This window comes from Mauremys reevesii, linkage group 1, assembly GCF_016161935.1.
Source record: "Mauremys reevesii isolate NIE-2019 linkage group 1, ASM1616193v1, whole genome shotgun sequence".
NCBI lineage: Eukaryota > Metazoa > Chordata > Testudines > Geoemydidae > Mauremys > Mauremys reevesii.
In genome coordinates, this window is record NC_052623.1 from 242,655,066 (window position 1) to 242,670,380 (window position 15,315).

A 15,315-nucleotide genomic window follows, 5' to 3' on the forward strand; every position below is an offset into this window, starting at 1 on the left:
GGAGGCTTTATTGAGGTATAAAGTGCCAGTGTAGCCAAGGCCCTAGAGTCTTCCATTCACTGATTTCTATAGAATTTGTCCAAGACAATGATTGAAGACTAGGCCCCACTTCCCCCATGTGGACTAAAAGCACAAACACACACATCCACATTCTAAAGGCGTGTGTGTCAACATCAAAGCCATACATTAAAAAACTTCTTTATCTGTGTTCCCAGTAACACCTTCAGTCACGGACATGGAGAGATATTTCATCGGCTAATTTACTTTTCACCATTTATGTTATTTGTTTATGTATTCCCCCAATTCACTCAACTAGTCTGTTCAGCCAGTTTCTCTCTCTTTTTCATACACCAACCAAGTGCTACTGTTTGCTACTGCAGGGGAACATTCTAAGCATGCCCCCAGATCTGCGTGTCAGATCCTCAACTCATTTCAGCCAATGGAGCTATGCCGATTTCACCAGCTGAGGATCTAGCCCAAAATCCTCAGTCACAGTAGTCCTGATTCTTCACTGCCTTGCATCTTGTGTGCTCATTTATACCTGACAGGGCCGGCGCTTCCATTAGGCGACTCTAGGCGGTCACCTAGGGCGCCAGGATTCAGGGGGCGGCATTTTGTGCGCTCCCCACAGGGCGCACGGGAGCTTCCGGTTCCGCTCCCATTGCGCCGCCGAAGAAGGACCTTCTGCCGACATGCCATGGAAAACAGCGGCAAGCAATTGAGCAGCTCAATGACTGCCGCTGTCGCCTGCAGCATTTCGGCGGAGGGTCCTTCTTCGGCGGCGCGATGGGAGTGGAACCGGAAGCTCCCGCGCGCCCCGTGGGGAGCACACAAAATGCAACCCCCCGAATTCTGCCTACGGCGCCAGAAACTCTGGTGCTGCTCCTGATACCTGAGGAAAAAAATATGCCTACCATTGTGGGTCAGTAAAGAAATCTGATTTGGTAGCATTTCACACTTACCTTGCAAAGGCATAAATGATATTACAAGGTGCAAAGCAGAAGGGAAACAGGTCAAGTTACTTGGAGCCCAATCCTTAGAGGAATTCAGTACTCTATGAGCTATACAGCATTTTCAACTCCTCCTGAAGTCAAAGGGAGATGAAGATACTCATCCATCTCCAAAAAGGTGCTCAGTACGTCTTAGGATCAGGGTTCGAGGCCCCAATCCTGCAAACACTTTCCATTCAAGGTAGTAAAGTTAACAATATACTTAAGTTCTTAACACGTTAATTTTCGTAACACCTGTACTAGTGTAACCTGCCAGGCTTACACCACAGAAACTGAACTGCACTGACCAAAAATAAAAAGTTTTTCTCAATTTCTATTTATCTGTAAATATTGAGGCTTTAATAAAATCCTCATGACCTTTTAAACTAAAACATACATTTACAAATCAATTCTTACAAAAATTACCAGACATGCCGAGAATTTCCTAGCAGTACTAGGAAAAACCTATGTTAATGAAAACTTTACGAAGTTTAACACAAAACCTTTTAAAATGATCTTTATATTTTATTTTATAAATTGAAACAAAATAAGGAAAATGACAAAGCTGTTCAACATGCCAAATTAATAACAGAGCAGGTGTATAGACTTAAAATAATTGTATTTTAGAAATGTTTCCCAACATATTGCTCTATCTACTTGCTGAGACCTGAGATTTTAAATATTCTCTTTTCCCCCTGCCCCACCCCGCTATAAAAGCAATGACAACTGGCTCATGGGATCCTAAAGCAGTGCAGGGAGTTCTGGAAAATGCTCTGCATTGAAGCTCCAATTCAGCAAAGCACATCAGCACATGCTTACCTTTAAGGATGTGAGCAAACCCATTGACTGAAGTGACATCTGGGCTGGGGCAGGGGATTGGGATGCGGCAGGGGATGCAGCTCCAGCCCCGGGGGGGCAAGCTCTGGGGTTTGGCCAGGGATGGGACAGCGGGTTGGGGTGCAGCAGGAGGTTCAGGGTGCGGGCTCTGGGTGGGAGTTTGGGTGCAGGAGGGGGATCAGGGCTGGGACAGGGGGTTGGAGTGCAGGTGAGGGTGCGGGGAGACTTGCCATGGATTGGATTAAAAGATGCAGTGGGTCGCATCCAGCCCGGGGGTCTGCGGGGCCCCCCTAAGCCCAAGGTCCTGGGTTGCAGTCCCTAAAGCCGTTACATTAATCTGGCCCTGCCTCTCCCATACTATAAATGCTTTGCTGAATCAGGGTCATATATGGGTAAAACAGATTCCTGAAAATCAGTTTTCATCTGTCTTAGCACATCTGATCCTGCAGAATTCATAACAACTGTTGCAAATTCAACAAATGCAATGGTAGTCCTCTACCCATGCTAGTAAGTGTTGGTGGGAGAGGCCATAAATTTAATGGAAAGGAAAAGCATGCAACCCACTCACACCGAAATGTGGTCAGTTCAAAGGAAAGTTGAGGCACATTGCTCAGGCAAAAAAGCCTGGACTACAGCTGCCCTGTTTTATAGTTAGGATAAATAATGAAGACTGTAGCCTCTAGGCAGGGCCGCCCAGAGAGGGGGGCAAGTGGGGCAATTTGCCTCAGGCCCTGGGCCCCGCAGGGGCCCTGGCCGAGAATCCCTTTCCTCACCCAGCGGCGCTCCAAGTCTGCGGCGGCGGCATTTCAGTTGCGGGGGGCCCCTTCAGTTGTTCCAGGTCTTCAGCGGCATTTCAGCGGCAGGGGACCCTTCAGTGCTGCCGAAGACCCGGAGCGACTGAAGGGTCCTCCACCGCCAAAATGCCGCCGCTGCCTCAGAGCGCCGCTCGGTGAGTACAAGCTTCCCTGCTTTGCCCCAGGTCCCCTGAATCCTCTGGGAGGCCCTGCCACTAGGACTACCAGCTGAACACTTTTAAGTTACTTTGAAAAGTTTGTCCTAAGAGAGAATTCTAGAGTGAATATCAAAACTAATTAATAGATATGTACAGTACATATTTTAAGTGAGAAAAAAATCTCGGTACTGATGTGTATTGTGGCAACCTTATAACTGACTCTATTGCCTCCATGTTTTCCCTCGCATCACACATTTCCATATTGCTAACTCTCCCGAGTAATTGCACTGTATCTTTGCATGGTTTTGTTTTCCTACCCAGTGCTGAGGAGCTGGGGTTATTTTCAACCTTTGGAATCTTGTAAACAGGATCAAGCAGGAACCCGGTCATCAGCAAGAGGAAGGCTAGAAAATAAAACCAAATGCATATCAACAGTAAGATTTAACAAGGAAAATGCATCCAAAACATAAAATAAAAGCTTGGGTTCCTCTAACACCACACTCTTCCTTTCTATTTGGCTCAAGATCTCTTTCTTGCAAAACAGAGGCTGGTGTAAATTGATGTGTGACCCAAAATATTTCACACATAAAAGTTGACAGAGAGAGAGAGAGAGAGAGCGCTAGACACTATTAGAGCTAAAGAGACTCCCTCTTATCATCATAACCAATACAGCTCTAATTTTGTCCTGTTTCTCTTGACCCTTTGAACATCTAACTCAAGCTCAGTGGTTCCTTACGCCTGTAACATTCGTATGTGAGTAGACAGTTCAGGATGTTCCAGAGGTGAGAGTAAAAGACTGACAGTCAAGCAGTCCTCTGTTCTGTTTCAAGCTCCACCACTCACTGATGTCCTGTGTCTGTGTAACCATAAGCAATTCTCTGTGCCTCAGTCTGTCGGTCTGTAAAATGGGGACACTCAATTTCCACCTCATTAGTTTATAGTGGAAAAGAGATTGGATAATATAAAGAGTTCGATATTATTTTCTAACCTGGCTTCATGTTTTGCATCAGTTTTTTGTGGTTTAGAAAAGTGCCAGGAGAGGTTAACAATCATACTGATGGAGAAAAATCAATGGGGATATTAAATTGAAAAAATAAATCCTGATAGGAACTGAAAAACCTTTAAAATATAAGGCAGACACTTTCTCCGCTAAATTAACTTTGCGGGATTATTTTGGCAACTGTATGGTTCCCATAATACTCCATGAATGTAGCAGACACATAGTAAAGTTGGAACATAAATATAATGCATCTAAAGTTCAAAAAAATGGGAGCTTACATAATAATGTAAGCAAAACAGGAATAAACTCCCTATATTTTGTTTGAAAATTTCACCACAAAAAGGGACTCCTATTAAGATGATTATCTGTGTGGATTTTCCAAATGAAAATCTGATCCATACTGAAAGAGGAAATAAACAAACAGACAAATAAATGGCTATATCCTCAGGAGATGGTAAGCAGTATAGGTTCATTGAAATCAAGCTCTGCTTCCTATGGTGAAGACAATCTCTCATCAAGTTCAGGGTTGTATACTAATTAATTGTAATATATCTTAAAGAATTTAGAAAGCATAAATTGCTTATCTCACATAGTGGTCTGGTCGTCACATTCAGTAACACTAGCCAAGCTGCAGATTTCCTCCCCCCCCCCCCATTATAACCCATATGAAACATCCACCAGCTAACCAGTACAGCACAGAATTTGTCACATTATCATCTTCCTTTATCCTCAATGGACCTTAGCTTCTCTGAGCCGAACCCCCAATGTTTTCCTGCTACAACAAGAATGCAACAAGAGCTGAGAATGGGTTGCAGACAGGATCAGACCCTTCCATTCATTCTAACATAGAGTCACATGCTCCAGGTGGTGGAAACTGAAGTCAACAGACCTATGCCACTATATACCAGCTGAGGATCTGGCCTGTTATACCATTGCATGGTAATCAAATACATCAACAGATTTACCTAATGTTTCCTAAAATCCAAAGCAAAGGTACACTACTATCTCCTGCCCATTCCTTAAAAACAGAATTAAAAGGAATAAGGTATTAATCTAATTAATTTCTATCATGAACTGCCAAACATCATAATAGCAAGGTTAATCGGGACTTTTCTTCCTAAGAAAGTTGCAACAGTTTAATCTTGGGTGTAATTTTAAACAACTCAGTTAATTCAAAAGGCCATGAGTACGCTCTTATTTCGTTTGAAAGCAGGCTTATTTCACAAGTCAACTGGGAACCAGTTTAGCTAAACCAAAAATCCCACTTTTAAACCAAATTAAGCGTGTCCACAAAAGGGTCTGAACCGTTGTAGTTTAAAAACCAATTAAGTTAAACCAGTGCAACTTGTGTGTAGTCAAGGCCCCAGTCACTCTGCTGACACACTGCAGAATGCACTCTAACCCTGAAGGTCTGAGGCAAGACTGTGATAGCTCTGCTCAACATGAAGGCCTGTTGAAGTCAGTGGGACTATTTGAAGGGCAAGGTTTTACCAAAGCTAAGTAAGGGCATTACAGTTTGACCATTGGAAGAGCATTCCAGAAGGATTCTCTGTAACAGTAATAGTTTCTATTCATTTTTATCTAAATAAATCTTATTAGTAGGTCACCTCCCAGTCTCGGCTGCCTGGACTTACTCAGCATACCTCAAAAGAGTTGTTTTATAACTGGGAGGGAGGAGGTAAAAGAATGAGTAAATGTGAGCCTTCAGGTATAGAGTGGGAACCCTTCTGGGATCAACATTTGCATTGGAAAGAAGCTTTTGGAAAAAGCAGATCTGGTTGGACCAGGCAAAAACATAACTAAGTTTGTTTCAAGCAGAAAGGAAAAACTGTAAAAGGAAAACCTGATAGCATCTGTTTATTAACCAGAAGATAAGGCAATCCCCAGATGCTAATGGAGACTTCAGATATTTCGACTTCTGGTTACAGTTATGAGACAGATGTGTGACTGACATACACGCAGAGCCGTGAGACAAAGAGAGCTTTAAGCTGGGTGAGGAAAAAAGGATGTTTCTGCCATGTGAGGTAACCCAGGCGCCACTTTGTAATTAAGTTTAGTTCCACTCTACTATGGTTTCCGTAGCATTTGTCTAAGCAAGCTTATGCTTGTTGTTCTTTATTTTATTATTTGTTCCTCTATTTCTATAATGTTGCCTGCAAATATTTTTGCATTTGAGACAAAATGAACTCGGTTTGGGGTAACTGCTGGGGCAGCTGCAAGACAGCATACGAAGAGAGGGCAACAGCTCAGTGAAAACAGTAGTTAACCTCCTACAAACAAGGTTACGGGCAGGAGTGCTGGATGCTCCCTAGAAGTGTGTGTGGTGGGTGGGGCCCATATGTGTCGAACCATGGATCCGCCTCTTCCCCCAAGGCCCCACCCTCGTTCACTCCTCTCTGCCCCCTCCTCCCACCACTTGCCCTTAAGGCAGGTAAGAGCCCTCCCACCTCTAAAAGTGATGGGGTCATGGCCCCTTGCCCCCTCTGTTCCAGTCCCCCTGGTCATGGGTACAGACAAGACTGGAGGCTTCCTTCCCAAACAGTGCCATAATAAGGTGAGGGCCGTTGTGGGCATGAAGAAAGCTAATGACCTTAAACAGTACCAGGCATTTCTCCAAAGACTTCTATTGTGGCTTAAAAACCACTTTAAATGAATGAGATTTTACATGAATGTAGAACTGTTGGTGAAAAGGCCAAGCTGACAGCCCTAGTCTCTCCATTGAATAGGCATAGGCAACAAAAGGACACGTTCCCCACACTGCCCTGCCCTGAAGGGACCCCGCCACAGGTGTGAAAGGCTGATTTAGGCTATCCTTTGGTTCACTCTTTTGCCTCTCTATTGAGACCACTAATAAGGTGTCAGTACAGAATGTGATGGTGGCTGTTTTGTGATGTTTGATTGATGTTTAGAAAGCAAACAGATCATGGGTCCCAAGTGACTCAGCCCTTCCCCACCACAAAACAGGGCAACCCTTTGCAAGTATGGAAGAGGAAAAATCCATACCCTGAGCGGCGTAGTTAAACTACCCTAAACCCCGTGTTGACCGCATTAGGTAGATGGAAGAATTCTTCCGTGGACCTAGCTACCACCTCTTGGGGAGGTGGATTACCTACACCAATAGGAGAAACCCCTCTCATCGTCATAGGTGGGGTCTACACTGAAGCACTACAGCTGTGCTGCTGTAGCATCTCAAGTGTAAACAAGCCCGCAATATACTATATGGAGCAAAACAAGAGAGATGTAGAAAACTCTGGTATTCTTCCACTTGCACATTTTTACAGGTACTTGGGGAACTCATCGTTGTTCTCTTTTGCCTCCTTTGATCTTAAAGCTGCCTATCAGGGCTGAGGCACATTAGTGGGGCTGCATGAAAAAGCATTCATTGCCACTTCCCACGTGTACCTGTTTTGCAGATAAAGGACTTCACTCACTAGATCTGCAATCTGGCAAACCTTAACCAGCACTACGTTCACATGAAAAATTGAAGGTGGGTGGGGTGGGAGGGGGAGGAAACAGAGAAATTTGTCACACCTACTTCCTAAAACTCACTGTGGTCTTCAGAAGGGACCTCATTCCCTTCCCCCTTGAAACTGACTGTCCCAGTTTCATTACCACAAAATACGATTGCAATGGAACCTTGTAGAATGCTGCTTTCTGGACAGATGAACTGTTAGTTACTGCAGCAGATGCACTCTCCAACCCAACACAAAGCCCTACAAAATACAGCAGATTCAGGTCTGTCACTGTGAAAAGAATAATCACAGTTGGTGGGTTTTTTTTTTTAATCCAAATCCATTTTATCAAAATGGTCAAGGACTAGCATAGAGATACTGCTTTAAAACTGAGTCACTCTAGAATGACAGTAACAGGTTTGTCTAAGATTACCTCCTCAGTGGCTACCTGCTCATAATCTGTGTCGTTGAGGTATAAGAGAGAGGTCTGGAGGGTTTTTTTAATCTATTTGCCAACCAGAGTCATTTATCCCCTATTAGATAAAGTATAATAGACTATACCGAAAGGGTCATTGGCCTTCCATTTAATGATATTGCCAGCACCAATCTACATTTTCCCGGCAGTGTCCCTCAACACAGAATAAATGGCTGATCTCTTCACAACAACAGCTGATTTCTATTTATTAAGCTAAAAAGGTCACCATTTTCTACGGCTGGGCCGCCCTGCACTATTGATAATTTTATGCATAAACAAATGGCAAATTTGTGCCACATAAATATGCATTAGCAATTACTTTTTCCTCGGGCAACGCTCGCCGCATGCAAATGTGTCCCTCACAGGGCCTGGTGGCTTTTGTTTTAGCTCTTGAACAGCTAAACAAAAGAGCACAATAAACAGTTTAAAAATTGCCAATCAACAGGAAATGCAAATGCAAAGGTACATGGCAAGAAACTTGCCCAAACAAAACAACAATAAAAAATCAACACAAAAAATCACATTAGGAAAAATCTATGGAAGTGTTCCCCCTCCCCCCACCCTTTTCACGTTTTTAATCTATATTTTATTTTCTCTTCCTTTTGATAGTGAAAAGGCTAAAGTACTCTTGACTCTGGAACAGCCAGGCAGGTGCTGGAGCAGACACCAGATGGGGGACAAATAGGGTAGGTAAACACTGAGCAGGACACATACATACACACACAAAAGAAAAGTGGGAAGAGGGGAATTCTCAGTCTTTGAGGTTATTCATAGTGAATTTCATAATCGATCACCTGCTCTTGGCTTTTTGTAATTTCACATTTCCACTGAAGGTTTTCTTTTAATTTTTAGTTTAGTTAGACAAGCTAAAACATGTCAAATCAAGGCAAGGACAAAATACGTTCAAATAAACATTAGGTTAGGAAGTTTTTAAAATGGAAATGTAAAGAAATTATTAACTGATTTTTGTCCATGTGAAATTATCTCTATTCACAGCCTATTAATTGTGGAAATGTTAGTGAAATAGGCCCTACATATGATTTTTGTTAGTCGAAGGATACAGGACCCAACTCCCTGTTACCTTGCTCCTTGTGTAGTCATTCAATCCAGTGCAACATTGGTGTATAATGCTCTTGTGTTCGAATAGTAGCATTTGCAGGGGTATAAAGGATTATACAGGGCAATGGTAAAGCAGGCCCAGAGTCTTCTGGTGGTCTTCAGTCCGGGAATATGATGTTACAGGGAAAAAGTACACCAAAAGACTCTGGAAAACTGATTGTAGCCTAGAATGCTCTTCACCAGTACAGAAAGTCTGGATGGAAAGCTTAAGTCCCTATGAAAAAGATGAGTATAATACTCACAGTAAGCATAGACATGTTGTGCATGGACAATGAATGAAGAAACTGCTCAGTTCTAATGAGCAATGTGGACAAACGTGCATGGAAGGCCAGTTTTGTCTTGTTGTTTTAATCCATCAGGACTCCCAGCTTTCCAGTATAAAGCTTTTAAGTCAGTACCTCTGGTTTTTATTGGACAGTGCGGGGAAGGGAAAAGAGGCCTGAAACGTTTCCAATGCAAACATTTGGATCTCAATCTTCAAGTATTTGTGAACATGTGAAACAAACAAATACATAAATAATTCAAGTGAAGTCAACGGGACCAATCCCATGCTTCAAGTGTATGCAGGATAGCAGCCTTAGTGAACCAAGTAAGTTATGTAGGCAAATAAGAGTAAGTTTTGTTTCTGTGCCATCAATGGCCCAATGTTTTCTCTTTTCACTGGATGGGGATATTGTAATTTCATTGTAGAAATTCAACAGTCACACAAAGACTTTCCACAGTCAAGTCATTATCATCATCATCATCATCCTCGGAAATTCCAAACTCCTTGCAGATCAAGCACTACCTGGATCAATCTCTGGCTAGTTACAGAAGATGGTCTAGCTACATATTCAGTTTAGGCCCTCGCTGGCAATTTTGTCATGCCACCAAAGCTTTTGGATCACCAGTCGTGTAGTGGCATTCCTTGGGGGGGGGAGAACACTTCAGAATTCATTGGTCTTCCCTTCTAGTAATATGTGCATGCCAAGAAATTCACCAACATCAAATCAGTGCTGATGGAGTCAGTGGCTCAGCTTGGCTTAGAATATCCTCATTTCTGATCTTCTCCTTCCTCTTAATATGGCTCAACTGCGGAACACAATGAGAATCGAAAACATCAATCTGGTATTCTTCAGCCTTCCTGAGCACCCATGTTTCACTTCCACACAAAATGTTTGTATAACTGTGGTCCTATAGCTCTGCACTTTTGTGGTAAGTTTGCTGTCACCGCATCCCCACAGAGGCCACTGAAGGGCCCAAACCATGCAGTAGCTGCTATACTAGTGTCCACATCTATCAAGCATCCTCCAGCACCATCTATGATGCTACCCAAGTATTTACCAGTTGCTATCTGCTCAGTGTCCCATCTGAACAGGTTAATACTGAGCTGGCTGTAATCTGTAGCTGTAGACTTTTTTTTGTCTACGGAGTGCAGACTACGGGAGTGTGAATTGCAGAGCACACCAAAATGCTGCACTCTAACTGCCCCATGTGGACACTGTCACTGCAAACTAAAAGGTACCTAGTTTGCATCAATATAGTCCTCTTCAAACAGAACCACGTAGTAGATGCAAATACTTCTCAGCCAACTCAATTTATTTCTTGCTCTTTCCTTATCTATTTTTATTTTAACCTTTCTGCAGCTCAGACAGTTTTACAGCAACACCATTAAAAGTATGACTGTTCTGTGCAAAAGGGCCCTGACTTCCCCAGGGCAATATGATTAGTCATTATTTCTGCCCTTCCAAAAATATTGGTAGAGTTTATTCCCAACCTCCTCCATCACTCCCATGCAAATGAAAAACTGTTTTGAAAACCAGTAGCCCTGTTGGTCTATCTCAAGTTTTCACACATTTAGACAATTGGAACAGGATATAAATAGATGTATTTTAACTCAGACAAATGATTACCACGGTTTCATTTCATGCCTAACCAGGGCCCAATGACTGATACATATGAGTTGGGAAGGAATGCTGAAAGATTATGAATAAAATCTAACATTCAGGCTAGTCATTCTCTTTCATTCTCTAAAAACATGCCAAGGACAGATTAAGCTTTCTCCCCAGTTTTCAGTTTAAAAAACCACAGGAAAGACCCCATCACCAAGGATTTCTCATGAATTAATGGCCAGCTGATGTTAAGGACTGCACCTGAAGTCACTGTCCTTTCCCAGTACTGATCCCCAGGAACCACCTTGCACCTTAACTCTTAGAACACATTGCCCAAGGAAGTAAATCAGAGTAAATACAGACAGAGTAAATAGTCATTCGTGGCCTTTAAAATCATTAGTAACTGGTGTGCATATGAAATAAGTTAAATTTAGGGCTGCAATTAAATGATATACATGTGTGTATATCTCTCACTCTCTCTCTCTCTCTCTCTCTCACACACACACACACACACACACACACTACACTTTGAGTATGAGTATCAGAGGGGTAGCCGCGTTAGTCTGGATCTGTAAAAGCAGCAAAGAGTCCTGTGGCACCTTATAGACTAACAGATGTATTGCAGCATGAGCTTTCGTGGATGAAGTGGGTATTCAACTCACAAAAGCTCATGCTCCAATACGTCTGTTAGTCTATAAGGTGCTGCAGTACTTTTGAATGAGAAATCCAAAAGCATAAGGTTCTCTTTAGGTAAGTGAGAAAGAGCTGGCAATAATTCTGGTCATGCTATAACAAACCAGGTATATAACAAAGTTTACCTCACTCGCAGTACCATTTGAGACTTGGATTTGTAATGCTGACTTTGCTGTCTATTTGATTAAATTGAGTAGAAGGGTCACTGTTGCAAAGTGTCAGCTGTGATCAGCCTATTATTAGCCCAGCATGCTCCTTCCTGCTGGCCAGTCTTGATTATTGACAAATGGCTTGGTATGGAAATTAGTGACCATGGCTACCAGTGGTAAATTTTTAAAAAATCATTCTTAGCCATACAACTCTGCAAATGGGTAATAGTACTCCTAACCATGGTCAAGAATGGAAGAAGCTTTGTCAACTATAGTAAAAATATACTATTTTCACCCAAAAGGCTATAATTCTAGCTTTTTAGACATGGGCATTCCCTCTCCAACACAACTATTTCATCACATTTTGACGGGTAATACAGTAGACACAAATCTGGTGTCTTCAATGTGTCCAAAAAAATGTCCTTGGATGATTGCTAGAGTGCACTGGAACACAACCCACACTGCTGTCCCATCATCCCCTTCCACTTCTTCCTTCTTCACTGCACCTATAGACCAACACTGAAAGTTGAGAGCATCCACTGTGTAATGCTCTCTATTTTGCTCTACTCAAGAGAGTGAGTGATCAGAGTTTATCTCCAACAGTGATGTCCTTTAGGGACACTACTCTGAGTTAATCACAAAGCCAACATTTTGTCATCCCTAACATTCCACACACACACACACACCCTTGCACAAACCTTTTTAAGACTGAGCCATGAGCTGCTGAACAGCAGTACCCAAGCATACACATAGAAACATCTGTTTGTTAGCATATGCTGGGCAAAAGTGTTCAAAAGGGTTAATATATCACTCAGATATTAATAGTATTTTGTTAAGTTGCATTTGACTGAAAGACTTGTGATTATATACCCAAGTTCTCCTAAGGTTAACACCAGAGCAAAAAAGGCATGAGCAGGTAAGCTAAAGTGAGATCAAATAAATTGTTTAAATATCACTGCATAGGTAGTTCTCACGAATGTCTCTGTGGCCAGTCTAACTTCCATTAACATAGTTAGAAAGTCTGTAATAACAGGAAAATTATTACATCAAATATTATTGCAATGAGACGTTGCTGCAGAATTGAAATGAAGACATGTAGACCATTCGGCTAATGTTCATCTTAGAGAGACACGGTGGATGAGATAATATCTTTTATTGGACCAACTTCTGTTGGTCAGAGACAGATGCTTCTGAGCTTCTCTGTGTAAGCTTGTCTCTCAACCACCTAGTCTCTCTGATATCCTGGGACCAATATGGCTACAACAACACTGCATGGAATGTTCATCTTACAAACAACAACATGGTATGGATGGTGGAAGAAGAAAGGAGTGTTAAAAATACATCAGCAAGTAGATTCTAACCAGCATACAGAAAGATATTCACTATTTGACTTCCATAGTTTGACTGACTGATGATGTGTCACTGGTGTGTCAGCATTCAAGACTGCCCCATCCATACCCACAAATCAAAATCTCAAGAAAAAGTGAAAAATTGAATTAATTTTTGTATATCTACATGAAAGCCTTTTTGGGGGGCAAGGGAGTAAAGTGTAAATGTAAACCAAGAGGATGTGATGGGAACACAAAAGTTAACATTGTCACAGTTAGGTCTTCCTTCTCTCCGCCACCCATCTGAACTTCAGTCCTGCTCTTCTAACACTCAACCTTAATGCAGTAACATTTCTGCAGTTAATGGTTCAAAGAAACATATTTTTAGAAAGTATCATTCACACAACTGCAAACTTCACAGCCGCATGCATTTAATATCAGGTTTTTTGTTTTGTTTTGTTGTTTTTACAACTCCCCTGAAATGCATAAAAGCTAAAGATTTCTGATAAAAAGTATTTTTTTTCCTGCATGGTTCCAACCTCTGGAGATATTATCTTTGTAACAGTAATATTATGCAACAATGACAAGGCTGTCATTGATGCATTATTATGTATTGTATATAAAAACATCTAATGACAACTGGTTTATAATGCAGATGCTGGCACATCTGCACAATGGACGCTAGGATGATTTAGTCTCACCCAGATTTTTTCCATGACATGACAGATAAGCTATATTATTTGAGCTATGTTACACAGAATACCCTGTGAGTATTCCCAAAACACACAAACTTTTCTAACATTACTGATGGAAACAGCACAACATTTTCTCAAAGTTGTTAGTATGCCAGAAAATGGCTTTAGCTGTGTCCTTCTGATCCAACTGCATCCTCACTTTTTCAGTCTCTATTGCTTCCCTTTCATCTCTGATATGATTAATGTGAATTTAATGTTAGAAAAATGACTAAAAATGACATCATGGGGGTTCCAAATGAACTCCTCCTCAATTTCTTCTATGTAAATGTATTCACTTTTACAATGAAATAACTGGACTTTTCCCCCCTCCTAGCCAGCCAACTCTGTGATCAGTCTAGGAAAGTCAAGCTGGGTTCTTTCTGCGTCCTACAATTCTGCTATCAGAACTTAGTTGACAATTCTGTTGATGTCACGAGAGGCAGAATAAATTCCAGCTCACTCAGCAGTAGCTGTATTGGCTCTGTGGTACTGTTTTCATGAGTAAAGAAAGCAGGTATGACTTGAAGACACTCAGGGTAATGTTCCCTTCTCAAAGGTGCAAAAGTATCCATCATGTGCAACTACATGCAGATTTAAGCATTCCACTCAAAATAGTAAGGAAAACTCTGAGCGTCACATAGGAACCCGACAGAATTTGACCAAATATATCCATCTGTTTGCTTTCATATAAACAATATGCATGCTGCCAGTACTGAACCTCTTCTAGGGCAGGGCCCAGGGACTTCCATTACATCTGCCACTTCCCCGGTTTACAGCACGCTCATCAGCAAAGCATGATTTTTTTAAAGACTCAAAATAGCATCCTGAGGAAACAGCACAAGAAAATGACTATTTCCACATTTCCTCCCTTCTCTACCTGATGACTTTTGCCTCAGTACCTAATATTAATATCAAATGTGATGTTCTGAGCTGGGAAACATGGAAGCACTTCAAGGAAGCCTTTTAGTGTTTCATTTCCATCTCCTTAGTTCAAGAGGGGCTATTTCATAAGCAAATGTGAACACCTCCAAGCAACTTGTGATGAAAGTGCCTGGCATCAAATTTAGCTACCCCACCTCTATTAAAACTGGCAAAGAAGCAAATCCCCTTCCCATATTCAGTATATAATCACCAATACAACAGGCTTATCAGAACCTCTAAATATGGCTGTATCTTACATATCCGGAACTTGACTGATTTTTTTATATGGGCTTGCTAATTTGAATTCCTTTTGAACAACAATGGCGTAAACTTTATTGCCATAGTTTAGCCTCTACTGCTTGTTCAGTTGTTGTGACTATTGTATCATATGCAACCATAAAAATCTGCTTCCCTGAATGTAAAGTAGCATTTCTTTCTCTAGCAAACTGTGGATGACCATTTGGCACAGTAGTTAGCTCCATGACAAAAGGCAGAGTTAAATTCAGGGAAATTCACTAAATCCCCACATCAGCCCTCTATTAAGGGCAGAATTTTCTCCAATAAATAGCCTGCATTCTTTCCCCACATAGCTCCCTTCTAGGACAATAGGAGTTTCACAATATGGATCAACACTATTGGCCAAACTGTAGAAATACCCTTCCCTGATATGGACATATTCATATTCTCTCAAGTCGGGGGGAGGCAGAGCCAGTAGCAATTCCTATAGTTAAGGTAACCTGTGGGATTGTTTACATACAGCAGCAACACGCATTAGAGGAATGTAATATCTAAAGC

The 15,315-nt window shown here is 41.8% G+C and overlaps 1 protein-coding gene across 36 annotated transcripts in view; it reads right to left on the reverse strand.

Annotated features, from left to right (window-relative positions):
• Positions 1-15,315, reverse strand: part of SOX5 (SRY-box transcription factor 5) — an 862,257-nt gene that overhangs the window by 618,997 nt on the left and 227,945 nt on the right. For 23 of the 36 annotated variants that reach the window (XM_039543795.1, XM_039543806.1, XM_039543747.1 and 20 more), the window contains one exon: positions 3,096-3,182. The exons of 6 other annotated variants lie outside the window; for them this stretch is intronic. The gene's annotated coding sequence lies outside the window, so the exon portion shown is untranslated. Of the gene's footprint in view, positions 1-962; positions 1,085-3,095; positions 3,183-8,786; positions 8,884-15,315 lie in introns of those variants that run through there. 7 more of the 36 variants (XM_039543997.1, XM_039543951.1, XM_039543697.1 and 4 more) reach the window with 3 other exon arrangements.